The sequence below is a fragment of the Triturus cristatus genome, chromosome 6, assembly GCF_964204655.1.
Source record: "Triturus cristatus chromosome 6, aTriCri1.1, whole genome shotgun sequence".
NCBI lineage: Eukaryota > Metazoa > Chordata > Amphibia > Caudata > Salamandridae > Triturus > Triturus cristatus.
In genome coordinates, this window is record NC_140589.1 from 1,671,635,317 (window position 1) to 1,671,658,165 (window position 22,849).

A 22,849-nucleotide genomic window follows, 5' to 3' on the forward strand; every position below is an offset into this window, starting at 1 on the left:
AAAGCTACTGCTCACCACGGAAGTCTGCTACTGGTATTAAAAGTGCATGTTTCAGTCTGCATATCAGAATTTTTTTATGAAATAGAAGAGGATTTGAGAAGTCACTCAAAATGTGCCCTAATTTTTCTTTCTTCAGCACTAATCATAATTTATATGGCAAAATGAACCCCCTCATTGTGTTCCTTTTTAAATTAAATGTTTTAAGTGTTACCAGTTTATTCCAATCAAGATGGCTTCAGGTGTGCCATACTTTTGTCATAAGTAAGACTGTTAGCGCTCTAGTTGTTCACTAGAACACTCTGGGACATTCTGTCATTGGGCTATACTTGGGCTACATCTGGGTGATATTTGGGCTACATTTGGGCTCTTTTGTCTCTGGTGGCCATCTTGGGAGATTTATTTGTTATGAAGTTTTCTAATTTCCTCATTTACTGCAGTCTCTTCAGTAGGAAATACTTTCAGTTTTTTACTTTGGTTCCATCAAGAAGGCATTCAGATGTGTCACACATTTGCCATAAATTCTGAATGTTCGCAGTCTAGTTGCTCATTAGATCACTGTAGTAAAGCTTCTGCTCACCAGGGAAGTCTGCTGCTGGTATTCAAAGTGCATGTTTCAGTCTGCATGTCAGAATTTTTTTATGAAATAGAAGAGGATTTGAGAAGTTATAATGTGCCCTCATTTTTCTTTCTGCAGCACTAATCATTAATCATAATTTCTATGGCAAAATGAACCCCCTCATTATGTTCCTTTGTAAATTAAATGTTTCAAGTGTTACCACTTTATTCCAATCAAGATGGCTTCAGGTGTGCCATACTTTTGTCATAAGTAAGACTGTTAGCGCTCTAGTTGTTCGTTAGAACACTCTGGGACATTCTGTCATTGGGCTATACTTGGGCTACATCTGGGTGATATTTGGGCTACATTTGGGCTCTTTTGTCTCTGGTGGCCATCTTGGGAGACTTATTTGTTATGAAGTTTCCTAATTTCCTCATTTACTACAGTCTCCTCAGTAGGAAAAACTTTCAGTTTTTTACTTTGATTCCATCAAGAAGCCATTCAGATGTGTCACACATTTGCCATAAATTCAGAATGTTAGCACTCTAGTTGCTCATTAGATCACTGTATTAAAGCTACTGCTCACCAGGGAAGTCTGCTGCTGGTATTGAAAGTGCATGTTTCAGTCTGCTTCTCAGAATTTTTTAATGAAATAGAAGAGGATTTGAGAAGTCATTCAAAATGTGCCCTAATTTTTCTTTCTGCAGCACTAATCATACTTTCTATGGAAAAATGAACCCCCTCATTTTGTTCTTTTTTAAATTAGATGTTTTAAGAGTTACCACTTTATTCCAATCAAGATGGCCTCAGGTATGCAATACGTTTGTCATAAGTAGGACTGTTAGCGCTCTAGTTGTTCTTTAGAATACTCTGGGAAGCTGCAGTAGAACACAAAGGAATCAACTGACAGTCTCTGCCCTTGTTGGATGTACATGTTTTACTGAGAATGTCAGACTTCATTCTCACATGACTGAGAAAGATAATGTGAATTTACAGAAAATATGCTCTCAGTTTAGCTTATAGATCACCTTCCAAACCTCTGTGGGAAAAGCATGAGAAAATAGTTTTCTCCCAAACATGATTCATGATATCACAGCAGAAGGCTTTTTCACATGGTAAAATCACCTTAGAATACACCACAATTCCTAAAATGAGTATGGTACCATCAACAAATGATTTATAATGTAACTAAAGTCTTAAAACCTTCTATTAACTGCAATGCTTTTTAATGGGGTGCTATCATGTATATTGGTCCCAAGATGGCTGCCAACACTTCTTGGATGAAGTACTGACAGCCAATCAGATCTCACGATGAGATGTGTGGTTAGGCTCCGCCCAGATATATATGTGATTTTACTTTTGATTTTCTCAGGAACTACTGAACGGATTTACACCATTTAAGCAAAAGGCACGAGTCTGAACTGAGGACTACCTCTTTGCCAAATGTGGTGTAATTCCGTTCAGCAGTTCGGGCTGTAGCTGCGTCAACAGGTCCTATGGGAAAATGCACGGGGAAAACGCGTTTTGGGACCCCCTTTATTCTCGGCCCCCGCTTGACGAATCCCCGTGAAATTTTCAGGATGGGAGCGGACGAGAGCTGGCCAAAAGTTTGGAAAATTCGCGAAGATTCGTCAGTCGGTGCCAACGTTATTCCAAGTAGAATGTTGTGGATTTTCTATGGAAAATAGGTCCTAACTATAACTACCTACTGGCGACTGCCAGTAGGTAATATATATATATATATATATGAGAATGAGAGAGAGCACGAGAGAGAGAAAGTAGTTGGAATTTTCATTACAGTATTTTATATAAAATAACAACTCTAGTGGGACATTATCTCACTTGCAATCTCACTATCACCGCTGGTGTAAGGCCAAGTCGGGGGGGGGGTGGTTGGGTACCAAAGGGAGTGGCAGAGCTGTGGTGGGAGATGGCGTGAGGTAGGAGTTAGAATTTCTGTTTTAGAGCTAATTTCTCCAAAAGTTTATCGTTTGTCAAAAAATGTATAAAAGCACCAATGTCTGCAGCTTAACATAAATCAGAACTAAAGAAATGTTTTTGAAAAGCAGTCCATGTACGAGGCTAGGGGGCTTACGGTGCGTTATATAATAATCTCTTGGGTGCGAACAGTCATTCACTTACTTTGCTATTAAGTACGCTCTGTACATCTATCTAAATGTTAATGAAATGCTAACTAAGTCATCTGTTGGGCTGTTTCCGGAACACAGCATAATACGAAAAAAGTGATAAAATATTTGGCATTAGATGTCTGTTTCAAAAACTGAACCCATCAGCATAAATCACCTTTTTTAATGTTACTTTATTTGCTGGAACTGTGTTCTGGAAGCTGCAGTAGAACACAAAGGAATCAACTGACAGTCTCTGCCCTTGTTGGATGTACATGTTTTACTGAGAATGTCAGACTTCATTCTCACATGACTGAGAAAGATAATGTGAATTTACAGAAAATATGCTCTCAGTTTAGCTTATAGATCACCTTCCAAACCTCTGTGGGAAAAGCATGAGAAAATAGTTTTCTCCCAAACATGATTCATGATATCACAGCAGAAGGCTTTTTCACATGGTAAAATCACCTTAGAATACACCACAATTCCTAAAATGAGTATGGTACCATCAACAAATGATTTATAATGTAACTAAAGTCTTAAAACCTTCTATTAACTGCAATGCTTTTTAATGGGGTGCTATCATGTATATTGGTCCCAAGATGGCTGCCAACACTTCTTGGATGAAGTACTGACAGCCAATCAGATCTCACGATGAGATGTGTGGTTAGGCTCCGCCCAGATATATATGTGATTTTACTTTTGATTTTCTCAGGAACGACTGAACGGATTTACACCATTTAAGCAAAAGGCACGAGTCTGAACTGAGGACTACCTCTTTGCCAAATGTGGTGTAATTCCGTTCAGCAGTTCGGGCTGTAGCTGCGTCAACAGGTCCTATGGGAAAATGCACGGGGAAAACGCGTTTTGGGACCCCCTTTATTCTCGGCCCCCGCTTGACGAATCCCCGTGAAATTTTCAGGATGGGAGCGGACGAGAGCTGGCCAAAAGTTTGGAAAATTCGCGAAGATTCGTCAGTCGGTGCCAACGTTATTCCAAGTAGAATGTTGTGGATTTTCTATGGAAAATAGGTCCTAACTATAACTACCTACTGGCGACTGCCAGTAGGTAATATATATATATATATATATGAGAATGAGAGAGAGCACGAGAGAGAGAAAGTAGTTGGAATTTTCATTACAGTATTTTATATAAAATAACAACTCTAGTGGGACATTATCTCACTTGCAATCTCACTATCACCGCTGGTGTAAGGCCAAGTCGGGGGGGGGGTGGTTGGGTACCAAAGGGAGTGGCAGAGCTGTGGTGGGAGATGGCGTGAGGTAGGAGTTAGAATTTCTGTTTTAGAGCTAATTTCTCCAAAAGTTTATCGTTTGTCAAAAAATGTATAAAAGCACCAATGTCTGCAGCTTAACATAAATCAGAACTAAAGAAATGTTTTTGAAAAGCAGTCCATGTACGAGGCTAGGGGGCTTACGGTGCGTTATATAATAATCTCTTGGGTGCGAACAGTCATTCACTTACTTTGCTATTAAGTACGCTCTGTACATCTATCTAAATGTTAATGAAATGCTAACTAAGTCATCTGTTGGGCTGTTTCCGGAACACAGCATAATACGAAAAAAGTGATAAAATATTTGGCATTAGATGTCTGTTTCAAAAACTGAACCCATCAGCATAAATCACCTTTTTTAATGTTACTTTATTTGCTGGAACTGTGTGCCGATAAAGTATTTTGAAAAATAAACAAGAACTTCAATATTTTGAAAAATAATCATTGCAAAACTACCGCCCACGTCGTGTTGATTAACTTGGTCCTTTCAGCTCTCCTTATTGTAAATACTTATATTTCAATTTGTATTTTGGAGAAGCGCCCAAAAAACCTATGAGACAAAGATTGCATTCAGGTTGTTTTACTTCTGCTCTACCTGAAGTCTTATACAACGTGCACAAGGAGTAGAGATTGGGAAGTATCTATAAATGATATCAATAGCAAGGTTATATTCAGGCTTAGAGAGAAGGTATTTTTCTTTTCGAAAATAATTGGTTTGATGATGCATGCTTGAATGTACCAACAACTCACGCAACAGCCAGAGGCGGTCTTGAAAATGTTGTTGCCATGAGCAGGAGAGTTGCTATCATTGGTGCAACAGTTGGAAGTGAAACTGAGGCATAGGGACACACTGCACCCCAGTAATGTTGTCTTTAAATACACAACCAGAGAAGAAGGGACTTATTTATTTAAGGTGAATATATTTATGGTTGAAGTATGTTGAACCTGGCCCTCTCTGCAGGATCACCTCCATACATTTTGCTTTCATTCACCTTTTTGCTGAACTCATTTTTCATAGCCTAAGGACTCTGGGCACTTTACCACTGCTAACCAGTGCCAAAGTGCTTGTGCTCTCTCCTCTAAACAGCATTGGCTTATACCCGGCTGACATATTTAATTTACTTATAAGGCCCTAGTAAAGTGGCACTAGATGTGGCCAGGGTGTGTATATTAAATGCTACTAGTGGATCTGCAGCGCTGGTTATGCCACCCACTTAAGTAGTCCTTTAAACATGTCTCAGGCTTTGCCATTACAGAGCTGGTGTGTACAGTTTAAACTGCCATTTCGACCTGGCAAAGTAAACCTTCCACCAGGCCCAAACTTTCCTTTTTAATACATGTAAGTCACCCCTAGGGTAGGCCCTGAACAGCCTAGAGGGCAGGGTACAATGTATTTAAAAATTTGGACACATACTCTTCCGTTTCTAAGTGTTCTCTCCTAGGCTAACAATGGAGTTGCCTTATTACATTTTATACGTGTGAGTTACAATTGGGAAGTGGTGACTGATTCATGTTTGATGTCTCTGGAATCCTAATTTAAAATCCTAACTTGTGGTGATATCGGATTTAAAATGACAGGTCTGAAAATGCCATTCATAAAAATTTGCCTTTTTATGACTACGGTGGTCCATCGGACTGACGTCGCCACGGATGGCGTTGTGGGCACTGCCTGTCTGACGGCCCCATTACAACTTGGGCGGTCAGACTTCATTGGCACCACCGCAACCGCTAAGTATCTTACGAGTTTCCTCACTGGAACACTTTTCATGGCAGTGCGACCACCATGAAAAGTGTGGCAGTGAGGAAAAAAAGCCCTGTGCCTCTGCACCATGGGGTGCACGCAGGAGGGCACATGTTGTGCCTCCATCTGCATGCACCTCAAGTTCCTGCAGGGCATGGACTTGACAGTCAACGGTCTGGAGGAACTGCCTTTGATGCTCCCATTGCGTTGCTGCTGTAGAACCGCCATAGAATTGCCCGCCAGAGACTTTAGAAATCATACTCTGGGGGGGAGGATTTTTAGGGCTTTGGCAGTCTCGGAGCAGGGCAGCAGCATGGCGGCCCTGCCCCGAGACCACCAAAGTCATATAAAGGCCTGTAGCCATTTGGTGCCTGCAGCCTGCCTGGGTCATATGACTGGGTGTGATCCAGCAGTGAGCCAGCAACAGATACTCCAATACCATATACTCACCTGGGCCCAAAAACGCACCTACACACAGCCTGGTACTAACCGCTGGAGTCAAAGTTTAAGATTCATACCATTTCAAGAATAGTTACTTCTTGTTCTCAACTAATCTTTTCACCGATCAAAAAGTTCTTTCCTCTGGTCAATGGACCATTATTTGAACTAGTTGATGGTGAAATGACACAAATTATTTCTCTTTGCAATGAAATGACCACAGACTCGGGATAATTTTAAGTCTTTATCTAAATTAATTCCATGTGAACCACTTTCAAAGTACAGTACAGTCTCCGTCACTCATAGGAAGGAATTCAATTCAATTAATCAATCAATCAATCAAACAAATATATCATACTCTGCAATGACTTTGCTTAGAAAGGAGAGGATAGAGAGAAAAGTACATTTGCACATTCATGAAATTATAATTACCTAGGATGGTGTGAAAACCAATCCCCTTGCCAAGGAGCTGGTAAGGGTCCCCCAGGAAAGATCAGGAGACAAAGGCTTCAGGATAGGAATCAGGACAGGATAGATGACCTCTCTAACACCGACGCTTGCGTAGCACCCTTCTCTGACACTCTCTTCTTCCTCGAGATTCTTCCGCGATCTTCTTCTAAATTAATTAGTTAAAGTAAATGGTTCTTCATCAGCATCTCCGACAGCATCCCAAGCTCTGCAGCATTCAGAAAATCTCCGTTTGACTAACTAAAACTACCTCAATTATTCCCTACAATATTCATGTACCACCCATTAATATTTCAATATCGTAAAAATACTAACTCTGATTGGACAGGCAAGGAGGAATGATCATCACACTATACTTATTTTTCAATTTAATCTTTCAGTCCATTGTTCAAAGATCCCACCCCTTAATTTTTATTCACAAATCTTTATTCGCACCCGTAGTCACATCATATTGGAAACAATTGTATATTTTATCATGTATTTCTATTCATCCAATGATTTTCTCTTCTAGTTCCCATGGTATGTAACTCTTGTGTCCTTGGACTGCATTCAAGTATATCGTCACTCCTTCCGGCACATTCCCACTAAGCATGCGCGTAAGTCAGGTGGTTGACAGACTCTAGACTTGTACAAGAGGCCCAAATGCACACTAATAAAAGAGTCAGAGGGAAAAATATTAAACTCAAGAATAAATGTTTTCACTGTATACCACCTATCTCTACTCTAACCCCATTTACTTAGTAATGCTTTCCCCACATTAGCATTAGTAAAACAGCTTTAGTTTCAGCAGAGCAGTAGCCAAGCATGTGCGTTTCAATGCAGCCATTTTAATAGCCTCTGCTCAAGCGCAAGAAATTCCCTCCAAGCGACAGCTCGTCATACTGCGTAGATGCAGTTGACCCATGCGCAATAAAGATTTCCCGTTAACAGCCATTTTAGGATTTCGCTGGAGTTACTTATTAATAAAACACATAAGCAAGCTTCTCTGTCTTTTATGTTCAATGTTGTGCGTATTAATTTACACGATGCGTGGTTAATACAATGTTAGAAGTTAAATGAGAGGATTGCTTCCGAGCAAGTCTCTTTTCTCCGAGTTCTTGCTCCATCAATCCCCTCTCTTATTCTTTAGCCATCACAAAATCACCCATCCCAAACAGATGCCAACATTAGCACATCTCAATTCCCTTTCCACTCTTTTCATTCTTGTCCTCATCTTTAATTTTCAAATCTTTCATTCTTTTATATAATTGTCCATTCACCTCTTCTAGCTGTATCTCTTCATATTGGGCCCGATTCACAGAACTAACTTAAGACAAAATCCTAAAGTTACTGCCATTTTGGTATTCACAGAAGGCACTTACTCATTTTGGTATTCACAGAAGGCACTTACTCATTTCGGTATTTACAGAAGTTAGGAGTCCTAACTTTAGGACTCCTAAATGCCTTCTGTGAATACCGAACGTCTTAAAGTTAGGATGTTTCTCAGTTTAGGAGTAGTAAAGTTAGGACTCCTAACTTTCAGACTCCTAAATGCCTTCTGTGAATACAGAAAGTCTTAAAGTTAGGATTGTTCGCAGTTTAGGAGTAGTAAAGTTAGGACTCCTAACAATAAATACCTTGTTATAGTCTGTCTTTAATCTATGGAGGCAGGTTTTCCCTGTCTTTACAAAGTCTAGGGACATCGCAGCATGAGCTTTGCCAGCTGTATAAATTCCTTCTTTCTCAGCCAATGGTGGTATATGGGTTTTCTATGCTGTAGCCTTTCTTTGGAAATCCTGCCTCCTCTCTTCAACTAAACTCAAAAACACTTTCTCTTCTTCACGTGATGAGCATGTTAGGTTATTCTTGTGTGCCTTTGCTATATCTATTGATTTCATAGTTAAGAACAATTCACCCATAAACTCTGCATCTGGACTACTAAGCACTGGATTCATATTCTTTCGAATAGGAATTTCTGGAAATACTACATTTAAGTTTGAATAGTGATATTGAAGTTTTCCGGTTCTATAGAATGAACTTGTCAGTATGCTACATGAAATACCATATGTTAATGGTAAATGATGGTATGTGACTCCTTCTGCTACTGAAGCTGGTAATTTCATACAAACATAACAATCACTAATTTCCATTGTGTCTACATATTGGAACAATAACTTTGTGAATACGTTTAAAGATGTGTCATTATCTGTTACTGTATGATGTAAATCTATCTCATCTGCTGCTTCTAATTCTACTCTATCTCCTTTCATTATAGCTATCTTTTCATTAGTTTCTGTGTCATACTTCTTGTCTGTTATCATGTGATAAGGAACTGATATTGTTAGAAATAGCCATACTATGACCACTAATATAATGCTGCATATGCAAGCCCTACAGCATCTCTTTGCACAATTTTGTTTTGGTCTTTCAGCAACCCTGTCTTCAGCCATTTTAGTTTAAGAAGATTTCTCTTCTTTTCTTTACTTTTCTTTACGAATTTTATTTCTTTGTTACTTCAAGGAGGCCTCACTTTCCCTTCTTCAATCTGTTGTGTATTTACTTTTTCATCTGTGTCTTCATTTAAATCTAGATTCTCAAATTCTTCTAGAATCACGTAGGTCCATTCAGGACCCTTGAATTTATTGTTCAAGACTCTTAGTCTCGGACGTCTTCCAGTGTTTTCACAGTTGGCTACTCAGACTGACTCGTAACTTCATTCACTTGTTCAGGATTTTCAGTTGTTTTCCTCAAATGATATTTTAACCTTTTGACTCTACCTGGCCAGTTATCTCCTTTTCTGACCCTTTGCACTTGCACTGCACTTTCACCTTCTTTGTCTCTCTCAAGAGCTCTTTTATTCTCGTTATGTTGTGGCACAATCTGATTTTCCTCGTCTTCAGAGTCCCTCTCTAGCTCTCCTTGTTCAGGTCTTGTTATTGCGGCTTCATCTGCCTGAACATGTTCTTCTTCCTCTATCTGTTCCTGTTCGGGCCTTATTTCAAATTGTTCTTTTTCCCTCCGAACTCGTTCTTCTTCACTTAACTGGTCTTGTTCGGGTCTTACCACAATTGGTTCTTCTGCTGCCGGTACGTGTTCTTCTATACCTGTCTGTCCCTGCTCAGGTCTTTTGATCGATCTGCTTGCCTGAGTATGTTCTTCTTTCCCTGTCTGGTCCTGCTCAGGGTCTCCAGTAGCTTTATTCACCTCTTCCTGAGCGTGTTCTTCTATACCTATCTGGTCCTCTCTAGTTTCTTGTCTTTCTCATCTGGTTCTGCTTCTTGTTTGAATAATCACCTCAGGTATATCAACCACTAGTATCCAGTTCTCCTGGCTTGTGCTCGGTTGTTCTTTGTCGGCCTCTTCAGAATCTGTTACTCTAGATTCTTCAACTGCACAACCTTCAGCAGCCTCAACTGTTTGTGTCAGTTGCGGTCCCTTTTCAGCAGGGGCTGGAACCCTTTTTGTGTGGCTTGCATGAATCCAATTTGGCAAACCTGCACACTTCACTGCTGTAGTAGTAACCAGTATGACCTGCAGTGGATCATCCCACCTGGGTGCTAGGCACGACTTTCTGGTGTGCTTCTTAACCTCTAGAGGCAGTGCCCCTGCTCACTTCATAATCGGGCAGTTGGACCACCAAAGAGCGACAGCGGTTCCCTTACCGCCAAAGTTGTAATCAGGCCCTTTGTCGTGGAACCGCCAGGCATAAAACTATAAGGTTACAACAAAGACTCTATTCCTCTAGTGTGTATGTTAAAATGAAAATATTGTTTAAGTATAGAAACAAAGTAGGTAATGTGTATAGAACCAAACAGGTTTCAAATCTGTTAGAATGGAAATATAAAAAATGCAGAAATTAAGCTGGATCCCAAGAATAATGAACAAACAGTGGAAAGTTCAGTTTTGGATATGAATGTGTGTGATGAATACCCAGAAGATTTTGCAGGAAGAATTAGGTTTACTTAAGGGATTTGGGGGCATATGTATCAACATCTCCATTTGCGATTCTCAAATAGCGATTTTTAAAGAATCGCTATTTGAGAATTGCAAAACGGGATGTATATAAAAAATCGCAAAACTTTAGCGATTTCTTAAAATTCCTTAATTGCGATTAGCAAATTGCGAAATCGCAATTAAGGAATAACTTCTCATTCATTTCTAGGGGCCAGGAGACCCATAGGAATAAATGGGAAGTAATTCTCAAATTGTGATTCGCAATTTGCTAATCGCAATTTGAGAATAATTTCAAAGGTGCAAGGGTGTCATGATGACACCCTGATGCACCCCTGAAATGAGCATGTGTGTGCATATGGCGCACATACATGCCCTAAGGGCATGTATGTGCTCCACGTGGCACTTTGTAAAATTACAAAAAGTGCATTTTTAACAGAAATCGCAAATTACCACCAACTAGAAGTTGGTGGTAGTTTGCGATTTCTTAAGGATTAGTCGCAATGCTTTGGTGCGTGGTACATATCGTTTAAGAAATCGCAATTTGCGATTTCTTAAATGCTTACGCAAACTTATGAAATCGCTATATTAGCTATTCCTTAAATTTGCGATGAGGATTTGCCTCATACATCCCGTTTTGCGAATTTTTTATCGCAAACGCTGTTTTTTGCGAATCGCAGCGTTTGCGATTAAAAATTCGGTTGATACATATGCCCCTTGTTTATTAAATCAAACTTAAACACAATGCCATCCCTACTGCACATATAACACGCCCAATATTGCTTCTCATGGAAGGCCCCTTCGTAAAGGAATTGGATTAACTAGAAGAATAAGATGTAATAGAAAAGTTAGAGAACTCAGAATGGTTGTTGTCTCTGGTTACATCTCTTAAGAGCAGGTCTGAGGAAATTCATATATGCATTGATTTAAGATATTTATAGTATTTGGCAGGTTCTTAGAGAGCCGCTGGCCCTAGAGGAGGTGATGCAGGCCATCAACGCTCTGGCCGAATCCAAGGTGCCGGAAGTGGATGGACTAATCAGAGATTTCTATATATCTTTTAAGCAACAACTCGCCTCACAACTCCTTGCACTATATAACAAATCATCAACAATTGGCACGCTGCCACCCACACTTCATGAAGCAATCCTATTGCTGAAGTCTGGCGAGGACCCCAGTTGCTGCACCTCCTACCGACCTCTCTCATTGCTAAATTAAGTTAATAAAATTAACCCTGGGCGTGACACTACGCTTCGCCCACGTAGTGTACGTAGCGCTGCCTGCTTCGCAGTTTTCGAAGTAGGCGAAGCAGGCAGCGCTACGCACATGCCAGGGCGAAGCGTAGCTGCCTGCCACCCACCACCCACCTCCCGCCCGCCCTCCTTTTAAAACATACCCTAATTGTAAATTAAATAAAAGTAAAGACACTTACCTGAAGCGCGGCGTCTCCGGGGCTCCCTCTTCCTGGTTTCCAACTTCTTCTGACAAATGCGCATGCGCGGACGCCCGCGCAGGCGCATTTCTCGCAAGAAATGCGCATGCGCGGGCGTCCGCGCATGCACATTTGTCAGAAGAAGTTGGAAACCAGGAAGAGGGAGCCCCGGATAGCCGCGCCTCAGGTAAGTGTCTTTACATTTATTTAATTTACAATTAGGGTATGTTTTAAAAGGAGGGCGGGCGGGAGGCGGGTGGCGCGTAGTGGGCCTACGCGGAGCAAGTAGTGTACGTAGATTTGGGCACACTACGCGCTGCTTCACGTAGCCCCACTACGCCCACCCTTAAATAAAATACTGGCAAAAATACGTGCCAGTAGGCCAGCTCTATTGATGGAGCAAATTACCTCACAAGCCCAATCCGGCACTATTCCACATCGCTCATCCTCGCTCAACCTCAGATCTATATTTGCGGTACTCAACAAAGTCTCCCCCTTTACACCAGCAGATGATGAAAAGGCATTCAACTCTCTTGAATGACCCTTTCTCCAGGCTGTCCTTGGTAAATTTGGTGTTCTCCTCCCGTTCATCTCCCTGATCATGCTCTTATATACTAACCCTACGACCCGCCTACGGATCAAAGGCGCATTTACCAATGCATTTCCTATTTTGTGTGGCACCGGGCAGGGCTTCCCACTATTTCCCCTCCTTTTTCTAATTGCGATGGACCCACTAGTTCATGCTTTGCAAGATCGTCACTCACACCGCGGGCTGCAACTCACTCATGTTCCCTATTGCTTTTGCTCTATGCAGACGACATTTTGTTATTCATTAGGCACCCGCATGTTAATCTCCTTCCGCTCATGCAGGAGATCGCTCTCTATGGGGACCTCTCCGGGCTCCGTATTAACTGGACAAAATTGGAGTTCTTCTCATTGACAGATACTGGCCAACCAATATCTGCCGAATATCCCCTTAAATGGGCTACGGAAGGCACCAAATACCTGGACATCTATCTCCATAGAGATAGGGACCACATTATACAATGCAACTGTGGCCCAGTGGTTATCCATTTTAAGCTTAGCCAATCTGTCACTGACAGATGTTACCACAACCTCAGTGCCTTGAGGCACGTCCTGTGTTTTCATGCACGGGCATCCTCTCATCTGTCCAGTACCATTTTTCGGTATCACCTGGAAAGTGACCTTTGATGTAAAAATAAGTTCCTCAGTGTTTCACATTGAGCCATAAGTTCAAAGGCAGCAGATTATTTCCACTTCAGGCTTTGCCTTCCTGGAAATACTTACTATTTCACCACCGAGAAATGTCCTGCCTGTCCTCCTTTGAAAAGGACTTTAAGCAATTCTATTTTAGGCAACTTAAATACGTATGTCTAGTTTAAGAAAGCTTTATTGAAATAATTTCATCAAAATGGTACATCTTATAAAAACATGTCTGATAACTTAAAAAGAGGATAATACTAAAATAACAATGCAGAGAAATATAATTCAATTAAACCAGAGGTAGATATTAAAAAACCTGCCTTCTAAAGACTACGAATCAAAAAGAAAAACTAATGAAAAATAGCACCATGGAAATACAGCATTTTGTATTTTGTATTAAGAGGACAAAGAAAGAATAGTAAAAGAAAATGAGAGGGAAGAGGAGGTAATAAAGGAAATAATGCATGCAATAACACCAATATTCAGATTTGCCAATAAGCGGTTATCATGGATTAGCAAAAGCATTGTACACAAGGATAACAAGAATGAAAACCTGTGAATGTTCTAAACGATAAATGAAAAATTCAGGGTGGTTGGAAAATGGAATTACTGTCCTGGATCCATGCAGAAGGTGTAGCAAGGTAGATAGTAAGGGTGACAAGAAAATGTCCTTGTGAATAAGTTGATGTTTAGAAGTGGCTAATGCTCTGTCGAGTCTATGGTGGTGGAAGAGTAAGTTCCACCATCCAGTGAAAGTAACTTTGATAGCATCTTTCCAATTAGATGTCATGATTTGAAAAGCAACTGCAATAAGCACGTCCACAAACTTGCCCAGTTTCCAAGCTCCGATCCAGGTAGGTGAGGTACTACCCACAAAATAGATTTGATATCAAAAGCATAGTGAATAGAACATATAATCTAGGTTGATCTACAAATCTTCTTCCATACAAAATCAATATAAGGGCAGTGAAAAAATGAATGTAAATATGTGCCTGGAGTATGTGTACAGGTCCAACATGAGTTTGATAGGTTTGGATTATATTTGCAAATAGAAGTAGGAGTTAAGAACAATCTTTGATAAAAATAGTATAAGGTACTCACACCTAGTACTGCTCGCATTCCACGAGGTGTGGTGAGTTGTTTGCCAGATGGGATTCCAGGTTTGAGTGGAGAAAGAGTGCTGTAATTCTGATTCCCATAAAAGTTCTATTTTATATTTTGTGTGATTAGGTACAGAATAATGGAGATATTTATATATGTAGGAGGCCTTAAAAGATGGGGAGAACATTGATTGTGTTGGAGAAAGATCAGGTGTGGAAGGGGGAGCCTGAGAAAGCAAAGAGATATGTTGTGTAAGATCATTTTGTAATGATTTTTATTTAAGAGTGGAGGTAGCGGAGAGGCCAAATTTGGTTTGCACTTCAGACAAGCAAACGTGACATGTACCCTGAAGTAGATGTTTGATCTGAATTATTCCTCCAGCAACCCAATCATTCCAAAAAACAGTGCAATGTGTTACCTTAATATATTTATTGTGCCAAATTCGGGATTCTATGAAAGCAGAAAGGGGTGAGAAAGATCTGATAAGGATTGAAAGTAGGGTGGAAATTGAATCTTTAATGGTAGGTGATGCAAAAGAGCAAGGAGGGTGGGCAAAATAGGCCAGGGGAAAGTGAAAATCAGAGAGTCTCCCAAATGATACCATACTGTTAAAAGTGTTTTATTTAATGAATGTATGTGAGGTAGAAATTGCTTGAGTAAAAAGAAGAATGATACTGTCAGTTTGCACTGCCCTTCTCTTTGGGTTTGCATAGAAAGGATAAAGAAACGTGTGCCCTCCATCCATTCCATAGAGATTTACTAAGAAAACTATTAAGAGACTTAAAGAATTTCAGAGGGATTCTGAAATTCATCATCTTTATTGTTTCTAACCTGCCCCAACAGTATAGATACAAAGGAGACCATTTTTCTGACATTTAAAGAATTTCTTTGAGGACATTATCCAAATGTATCTGGATGTGTTTTATGATTGAAGAAGATTGAAGAAGAGTATTTTATCCTTACACATTTAGGGGCTGATTATTAGTCTGGCGGTCCACAGACTGCCAGACTCACAGAGGCACGCCGGTAGCGGTCTTTTGACCTCCCTATTACAACTAGTATGGTCGGACTGCCATTGCACTGCCGCAATTGGTGCCGGGGCATCAGGCTTGAGGCCGTAATAAACTTGGTTCCTAGTCCATGAAAACTGTGGCGGTGAGGAAACAAAGGGGGCCCTACTGTTGCCTCTAGGTAATGGGGTGCAAGCAGGGGCTCATATGAACCATCTTTCATCATAATCTTTTTCTTCCTTTTCAATTGATAATGAAAGTGACTTATGAAATAGAATAATCATCATGATTTATTCTGTTTTGCGGTGGAACAGAATACCTGGCCTACAGAGTGCTTCTTCAATGAATTAATGTCTTTGTCTGTCAGGTGAGTTTATTGTAGCATGACAATCTTACATTGTAATCTGGATAATAGCGCGAGTGCTCTCTGTTTATTAATACGGGTGCGTAGAACTTTCACATTCCAGGACACGACTCTCAGATTGCTAGCCATATAATTGGAGTAACAGCTTGTATTAAAAATACATCTGTAATACAATAGAAGATATAATGCAAAATGAAAAAGATAAACATGTTATGAAACTGAACAGGTAGTTTATATTACCATGATAAGAATCAAGTAAATATAGGGAAAAAATAAAAGAGAAGTGAGAAAGGAGGGTGAAAAAAGAGAAAAAAACATCTGATCGAGGAAAAGAGGATTGCAATAACCACTTTAGCCATAGGAGAAATAGGAGACAACCAGTGTAAAAACAGTACCAGGGAGCGGTGGAGAAGCGCAAAAATAAGGATGAACAGTGGACTCATGACAGCCGAAAATGAAAGATGGAAGCCATGGAGACAGTCAATATTAAAATATACATTAGGACAGCCAATCAGAGGCGTTAAATAGGAGAAAATCGAAAAGAAATTGCTAAACCACAAAAAAGAAAAAAAGAGAATACTTGATTTACTAATAAAGAACACTTACGGACAAATGTAGATAAGGTGTATTCATTAGGTCTAGGTTGGAACACACGTGGGGGAAAACACAGCTGGGGAAAGGGTCCGGGTTGGACAAGAGACTTCTGTAAAATAATTTCTTTTGTTAATAAATGAGGCAAGAACTTTGCATAGGGACAATAGGAATAACTTCATTCAAACAGAGATATGTAAAATGTGAAAAATAAAAACAACACATCAATAACTGAGAAACAACAAAAACACTTCAAGATTTCCCAGGTTTCATTTCTTCACCCTTGCACTGAGAAATGAATTCAGGTTGTCTGGAATGGGATGAGAATGTTATCTCCTTGTAAGCCACTTTGAAAAAACAAGGATATACGAGGCAATGTCTTGCATTCATGGAGTGTAATGCAGTGCAAAAAGAAAGGCATTCCTTCCAATGGGCCGCAGTTTTATGAGTCATGTCTAGTGAGAAGATAACCCTTTGAAAAGACAAGAGCAATTGCCTACTCTGCTTAGCTCCTGATAAAACCATAAGAAGTTCGGTAGATTAAAAAAAGCTCAATTATTCCTCTTTAATGTCCAGATGATAAAGATCCCATAGACTTAGAACCAATTCTGTGAGCCCGTTGTAGATTAAGATTTGTGTGTTCTTAAGCCCAACTATCGTTGGGATGTGCAGCTTCAGAAAGTTAAGCATGCCCAAACTTTATGAACCTTCAGAGATGCCATAAATTCTAGGATTATTGTGACTCTTGTGATTTTACAAATCCTCAGTTTGTTGATTGACAAGCGCAATTTCCATGGACATGGCCTCAATCTCAAGTGCCACATCCTGCATATTGGTAATGCACTGCTCTACCTCTGACACCCTGGATTCAAGATTGGACCAGTTTTCTACTATCCTCTGAAGCTCGTTGGTGTCCATGACAAAAGGTTTTGGAAGTTTTATATCTTTCATAAGGTCCTCCAGGGTCAACGGTAAAGGAGACTTAGTAAGAAAACCAGGTTCCTTTTTGTGTCGTTTTGTGGCAGTGGCAGTCTTTGTGGGTAGAGGGCATATTTCAGGATGAGGTCGAAGCCTTTAGACCAGAAAATGAAGAGGACTCCATAAGTGAGGAAAACAGCAGAATCTGAGTGTCCCAAGAAAAGGAGCACAAGCATGGTAAAATTCCTATATGTGCAGAGGAAGTGCAGCAAAACAAACCCCATTACACAGTTCAGACTGTATTGATAAAGTAATCAAATGCAAGAAATGCTGCTCACTGAGACTGCCTAGGGACAATACTTCAAAAACAAAGCAAGTCAAGTTTGAAGGCAACAAAGTTCCTTCATAAAGACTAGTTGCTGGGTAAATATTGCTCAGGACGGGCGTGACCAAGCTGTTGACCACAATGGCCGCACGGCGTTGAAGCTGTGGCTTATGGAAACGCCGTCAAAGTTCTCTGGGATGTGTAGAGGTCCCCTCTGAGGCCGGAGGACGCGGCACGGGGGGCCTTCAATCCCAAAACATGAGCTGAGCCATCGAGTTGAGCGAGGTTGAGGCCGGGCCCGCCTCGGAGGCCCAGTGGAGACAGGGTCTACAGGTGAGCCTGAGGCCGGAGCGGCGGAGCTCCGCCGGGTCTCACCACCTCCCCGAGGAGTCACGACTGTTGTAGAGGCAAAATGAGCCAGGCCTGATCTATCGATCGTCCTGAAGGAGGCTACCTGCATTGGGGACGGGTGAGTGGGGGAGAGGAGGGCGACTAGCTAGGACCACGCTCTGCTTGTTTCCCTTGGTGCTGGGCACAATAGCTACGGTGGGCCTCCGTGGGTTTCTCCAGCCCGCCAGCCCTTTCCCCTGCCCCACACTGGAAGTGCCTGGATGCTCCGGATGCCATAGGAGTGGTGTAGCTGGCAGACACCGTGTTGCTGGGCAGCGCAGAGGACTCTCGAACAGGGGTCAGTGCTGGAGGCTTTAACCTGGTTGGACACCCATATTGCTGCCACTATCATGTGGAGAACCATGGACCCCGCTATAACTACCTGCTCCACGTGGCAGATATACACGACTGCAGAGCCGCTGGGTTGGATCACCGCTTTCGCCCCCCTGCTGAAGTTCACCAGCGGTCTTGCAGAGTGGGATGGGTGGGGAGGGATCAACGCGGTCTGCCACCTGCATTGCTGCGAACCACGCAGATGGGTCGAGGGGACCCTAAACAACGCATGCTCGCCTTCTATAAAGTGGACACCTCTGAATGGCCCAATCAAAATCCTGAGAGGGAGGAGGGCCCAAAACGTGCCGAGCCTCCGCAGCCCTTGGATGGGGCTGCTTCTATAATGGCGGAGTTCCGAGCAGGGTTCCATGGTATAGATGTGCGATTCGATACGCTGACCTCCAGGCTTGACAGGATAGGGGAATGACTGGATGGGCACTACGCCAGACTCAATGAGGCGGAACAGAGAATATCAGCCTAGGAAGACCAGACTCAAGACACGGCACAAAGGCTGGAACGGATGGAGAGGCTTCTAAAATCAGTGGCGATAAAGAATGAAGACCTGGAGGCCAGATCACGTAGAAACAATATCCACATTACGGGCCTTGCAGAGTCCACAAAGATGGGCTGCCCAGAACCCTTTATTGAGAATATGCTGAAGAAACTATTTGGCAGTGAACAACTCTCCAGAAATGTTATGGTTGAGCAGGCGCATCGATCCCTTTGCCCGCGGCCCCCTTCCGGAGGCCCACCACAGTCCATCAAAGAACACCTGCTAAACTACAGGGACCATGATACAATACTTTGCCTGGCCCGGGAGAAATCCCCTGTGCAATACCAGGGGACTGTGCTTTCATTCTACCCTGATCATACTATCGCCGTACAGGAAGCCCGATGAACATTTCTGGAAGCTAAGCGTCAACTTCGTGCGCTGGGTCTCAAATATGTCATGCTCTACCCAGCAAAACTGAGAGTAATGGTGGACGGTAAACCTCGCTTCTTTGAGAATGCCACTGACACCCTGGCTTTTTGCTAGCAACGTCAGGGAGCGACCTGTAGGAGTCCGGCACATACCTCGGGACATTCCTCCCCGGACAGGCATATGGCCGCTAGCGCAGACCTCTTCACTGCGAATTGAGGACCAAGAAACTTGTTTTTTTTTTTAGCACTTGTCTGTCGACTAAGTTGTCATTATTTTTTTATTTATTTTTCAGACGGAGTAAACATTTTTTTAAAAAACACACAGAGCTTCAGAGAAAACCGTAATACATTAGATAAACAAACATATGTAAGAAAAACACACAGAAAAAAAGGAAAAAAAAAGAAATACAATATTCTGCTAATATTCAAAACCAATACAGTCCTGCTTTAGTCTAATTTAGCATCGGCCCCTAAATTCGATAACATTTCTTTCCAGAGCGGACATCTCTACTCTTGGCTATAGACATCTCCCTTTCAAAAATTTCCCACCATTCATACGCTCTAGGTGGAATTTTGGATATCCATGCGCGGGCAATACAGAGTCTTGCTGTTGCTATGATGATCGATATAGGAGTTCTTAATCCCAAAGCTACATCTGGCTTATAGCCAAGTATCAGTTCTTTATCCATTAAATGTATATTAATTTTTAAACGATTGGTTATTATAAAAGAAACGTCCTTCCAAAAAACAGTCAGACCTGGACAAGTAATAAACATGTGCAAGAAGTCAGCAGCAAGCAGCAACCAATCCGCACTTTACATGTTTACATTTGTCATTCGTATTTATACCATTGGGGTCTATCCATTTAGCTATTCGTTCTGGTGTGTAGTAGGGCATATTCACAGTTTTGAACTGTTACAGCTTTAGATTAATAGAATGTGCGTCAGTATCAAAGCTCTCTAATGATTCTTCTATATCCCCAGGACCTACATCCTGTCTCAGTACCTCGCTCCATTTAGATGCTACTTCAAGACTATCATTCTCCCATATTTGAGAGAATAGTTGGTAAGCCTTACTAATAGTCAATTTTCCCCCTAGGTGTAGGTAAGTCAGTATGTCTGATCCCGTAGGATGTCTTCTTTCTCTACGCCCCCATAAACAGTCTCTAATCTGTAAGTATTTATTGAACATATTCCTAGGGATACCAGATGTCTTATGAAGATCTAAAAACGTTCGAAACCCAGTGGCATTATATAAGTGACTGAGTTGGCTGATGCCTTATGTATTCCAAGATTCAGCTTGCGTATCATGAAAAATTTCCGGCAGCATCGGATTACCCCATAATGGCATACTGAGATGCATCAAAGGCAAGGTGCACTTAGCTGTGACATCCCGCCAAATATACACTATGTCCCCCAGGGTCTTGAACCGTACTCTTTTAAAATAGTTTGGGTCGTTAATCCTGTACAAGAACATAATACCATCATTACCATCAGCAAGATTATAGCCGCAATGTTGCCTATTAGGAACAAGGAGGTCACAGAGACGCTCTGCAAAGGAGGCCCAAAAGTATAATTTAAAACCAGGTAATTGGAATCCTCCATGTCTCTAGGGTAGTTTTGAAAATTTTGTAGCACATCTCGGTTGTTTATAACTCCATATAAAGCTGCCAATAGCCCCCTCGAGTTTTTTAAAGAAATAGTTTGGGACGCTTAGTGGTATTGCCATAAATAGATACAGGAATTTGGGCAAAACAATCATTTTGATAATATTGCAAAGTCCTATAATACTAATTGGCAGTTTATGCCAATCCTTCATTTTAGAAACCATAGATTTAAGTAAGGAATCATAATTCAATCTTATGGCCTGTCCCAAGTCTGCGGTAATCTGCACTCCTAGATTTGTTGCTGATGTGAGGATCCCAGTTATCGCCCTCTCTGCCTGAAAGTTAAGAATAATCTGGGTCTTGTTGACATTTAGTTTATATCCAGAAAACTCCCCCAATGTTCTAGCTTCAATTTGGATGGCCGCTATAGCCCTGATTGGATCCACAGAAAAAAGGCAATGTCGTCAGCATAAGCCGTCACTCTCAGTTCTTCAGAGCCTAATAAAACTGACGGGATATGTGGGTTAATTAGTAATGATCTTATAAACTGCTCTATATATAAGGCAAATAATAAAGGTGATAAAGGGCACCCTTGCCGAGTACCATTCAATATAAAAAAAGGAGCAGACTGATAATTTAAATAAATTAATTTGGCTGGTGGGCGTATATACAAAGCTCGAATCCAGCCGTAAAAGCGGCCATTAAAATTATATACCGAGAGTATAGCCCAGAACCAGTCCCACATTACGTGATCAAAGGATTTCTCAGCATCAAGCATGATCATCCCTATGTCCTTATTAAATTTAGAGGCAGCATCAAAAGCAACTAGAGCTGTATTCACGTGCGCAGTTGTATCCCTGCCAGTTATAAATCCATGTTGCTGGTCAGAGACTAATTGTTTCATAAAAGGTGCAAGGCGCATCGCCAATATTTTTTTTAAAAAAATTGCGTCAGCATTTATTAATGAAATCGGGCGATATGACCCACATTCTTCTCTCGGCTCATTCTTTTTCCAAAAGAAGACAATATTTGTCATTTCCCACGAGTTGGGTACCCGTCCTGTTTACACCAATATAGTTCATAATTTGGGACATAATAGGAATTAAGATGGTCTTAAATATCTTTTAAAATTCCACAGGTATTTTATCTTCTCCTGCTGCCTTTCCCGAGGGAAGTGCATCGTGGCGTCAGATATTTCATCAGCTGTAATATCTATATTGAGGTCTTGAGTCTGATCTATTTCAAGTCTATGAATAGTTTCGCTGAATTTACCCTTATCCATATAGTTCCCAGGTCTTCAAACTGTGGGGCGCGCCCCCCTGGGGGGACGTGGATGGGTTCCCACGGGGCGCAAAGCCCTCTGCAAGCACATGTAAATGAAGACACCTGGAAGTGCAGCGATGTTTATTTGCAGAATTTCCAGGCTGTCTTCATTTACTCCGAAGCCTTCAGAGTTCCGTGGGCCAGAGGTCAGTGGGTGTGCTGCTAAGGGGCTCGGCTGGGCAGTGCCTGGAGTCTTATTAAGACTCCAGCACGCCCCGGTTTTTCACAGGTCTTTAAAGACCATTTGCATACCTTTGGAAACTGGTTACTGAGGCTGTTTTTTTTCTTTTTCCAGTACCCTCTGGGCCCCCGACTCTGCATATTCCTTACATTTGTATTTTAAATATACCTCTGTAGTGTGAAAATGCATTTCATGAAAAAGAATATAAAAAAGGGTTGCCAATAGAAAAAATGCCAGCCATGTATGTTTAAAGAGCCCGCAAAGACCTTGCTTTGACACTAAATAGGGTCTTAAATAAAAAAGTATGTATTCATTTGTAATTTGACTTTCTGTCTGTTCCTTTTATTTTCAGTCATGAAACATTCAGGCAGCCCTAGAACACATTTAAAAGTGCTTTATATTTGCTTTTCGAAGTACGCACAGATAAGTGCTGAGAATAGGGCATTAGGTGACTGTTTATGTTTTGTACCGTCTGCAAAATCAAAATAATGAGCTGGCAACCCTAATCATAAGACTGGAAGTTTGTTGCAGGATCAGCACATTATTTATTTCCTTCACCCTCGATTCCCTGATTAAT